Here is a 1,909-nt window from a genome sequence, read left to right as displayed (position 1 = left end):
TTATTCTTGTTTTGTAAAAAAAGTGTAAATAGTTAAATCAGTTAAGTGTTAGACCTTCGTGGGACCATGGGCTGCTCTGTGGGGAGCAGGGGCCGGCTGGAAAGTAAATTGGTGCTGGCTGGAAGCCCTCCTCTACTCTTACCACACTATCCCTGATATTGGGCAGGGGTGGCTGTCACAGACCAGCTGGGCACTGTGAGTGTTCGGTTCAGTTTCGGATCAAGGAGGCCAAGTTGGGAGTGAAGCAAAGGCAAATTTATTATAGCTTACACACACAACAGTTAACAGAAAGATAAATGCAATAAGCAGATAATGCAGTATTAAAGAGCTAATAGTAAATAATAACAACAGACAATAACAACAGATAGATGGATCGATTCTGTTGCAGGCCAACTGGGCACTGCGAGGGAATCAGCCACTGGGCTGTTTAAAACAACAGAGAGACAGACATGGGTTGGTAACTTATCGATAGTCCCTCGATGCCAGGTCCCTCGATGCCAACTTATCGATAGTCCCTCAAAGTCAGGCGTCCTCCATCGACACTGTCAGAGGAAGATCCCTTGATCAGGATCCGAATCTCACTCATACTGGGAGTCCGGAGTCCGGGCTTGGAACAGCAATGACCGTTCTGTTCCCTCCTTCCTTCCTGCTGGTCACCTGATGCACGTGCTTTTTATACCTAGTCTTATTCTAATCTGCTGGTTTTAGAGCCACTCATAATCTTGCCCTATAGCTGTTACCCTATGGGATTGAAAGGTGTTAAAAATTACTACCCAGACTTGGGTTTATCCAATAAGCAAATTACATGCAGCATCTTCACGTTTGAAATTAACATTACTTTGTTTAGCCTAACCCTTTTAGGTGTCTCAGAATATGCTTTCTTGGAACGTGCTTTTCTGGAATGTGTTGGGTGTGCCAGGTGGCTGGATCCAGTTTTTATCGTCAAGGCTGAACCCTGAGCAAAAACCATTAGGTCAGCTAATCTTGCAGCTACAGCTTTGCCTTTGAGGCCCAGTCAGTTCCACAATTAATACAAACAGTTAGTTTTATCGTTTTGGTTAACCTTATGACAGACAAGTTACATTTGTGGGTTACAAGCTCACAAGCTTTATATTAGCTAAAATTACCTGTTAGGAAAAATACTGAACGCGTTCAAGAAGCACATATTTATTCATTATTAATCCCTCTGGTTAGGGCCGTCACAGGTGGCAACTATTGGGCTGCCACCCGGGTTACAAGTTGAATTTCACTTGGGTCTTCCTGCATCAACCAAAGACAACCTTTGAAACATGAGACGGTCTCTTGGCAAGAAGAAAAAAGTCAGACCCATGGATTTCCTATGAAGAATGGGGGTTTACATTGCACAGGGCTGCAGTTCTACTTAGAAACAGGGAAGGGATCCCACTCTTCCTGATGGTTCCCCACTGTAAACACAGCACTTGACCTACCTCTCAGCAGACCCCATTTCTTGTTAATTGGAGACAGCTTTAGTTGTCAATCAAAGTCCCAAGGGGTGGGAAGATGGAGCCAGAAAGCTAGTATTGACTCTAGGTTCAATCCTGTTTTGATGGTAAGAAACCTTCCATTGTGGTGAGAAAGGAAGCAGATACTGCTGGGATTTGAACCCAGACTCCCCTATTTACTGAACAGGTGCTTTTACCAACTAAGCCACAGTGCCCACACATAGGAAATGCTCACCCACCCCTTTGAAAATCACCAGTTTGCTTTGGGAATTAAGACAGAAGTGTTTCTCACAAGTTAAAGAAGTTGGTGGTGGGGGCAGGTGGCCTGAGTTTGAGGCAAGGTCTTCACAGACCTGACCTGACCCCAGGGCCTGGCCCCAGGGAGTCAACGTGACTTCAGCCCAACCTGGCAGCTGCACACCCAGTGCCAGCAGGGCCCCGCTGTC

At 45.7% G+C, this 1,909-nt stretch overlaps 1 non-coding gene across 1 annotated transcript; it reads right to left on the bottom strand.

Moving 5' to 3' along the window:
- Positions 1–1,604: 1,604 nt before the first annotated feature.
- Positions 1,605–1,678, bottom strand: TRNAT-AGU (transfer RNA threonine (anticodon AGU)). The gene has a single exon. It is a non-coding gene; the product is annotated as a tRNA-Thr (tRNA).
- Positions 1,679–1,909: the final 231 nt, after the last annotated feature.

Source organism: Alligator mississippiensis, unplaced genomic scaffold (genome assembly GCF_030867095.1).
Source record: "Alligator mississippiensis isolate rAllMis1 unplaced genomic scaffold, rAllMis1 scaffold_21, whole genome shotgun sequence".
NCBI classification, from domain to species: domain Eukaryota; kingdom Metazoa; phylum Chordata; order Crocodylia; family Alligatoridae; genus Alligator; species Alligator mississippiensis.
This window is presented reverse-complemented; position numbering and strand designations above follow the sequence as displayed.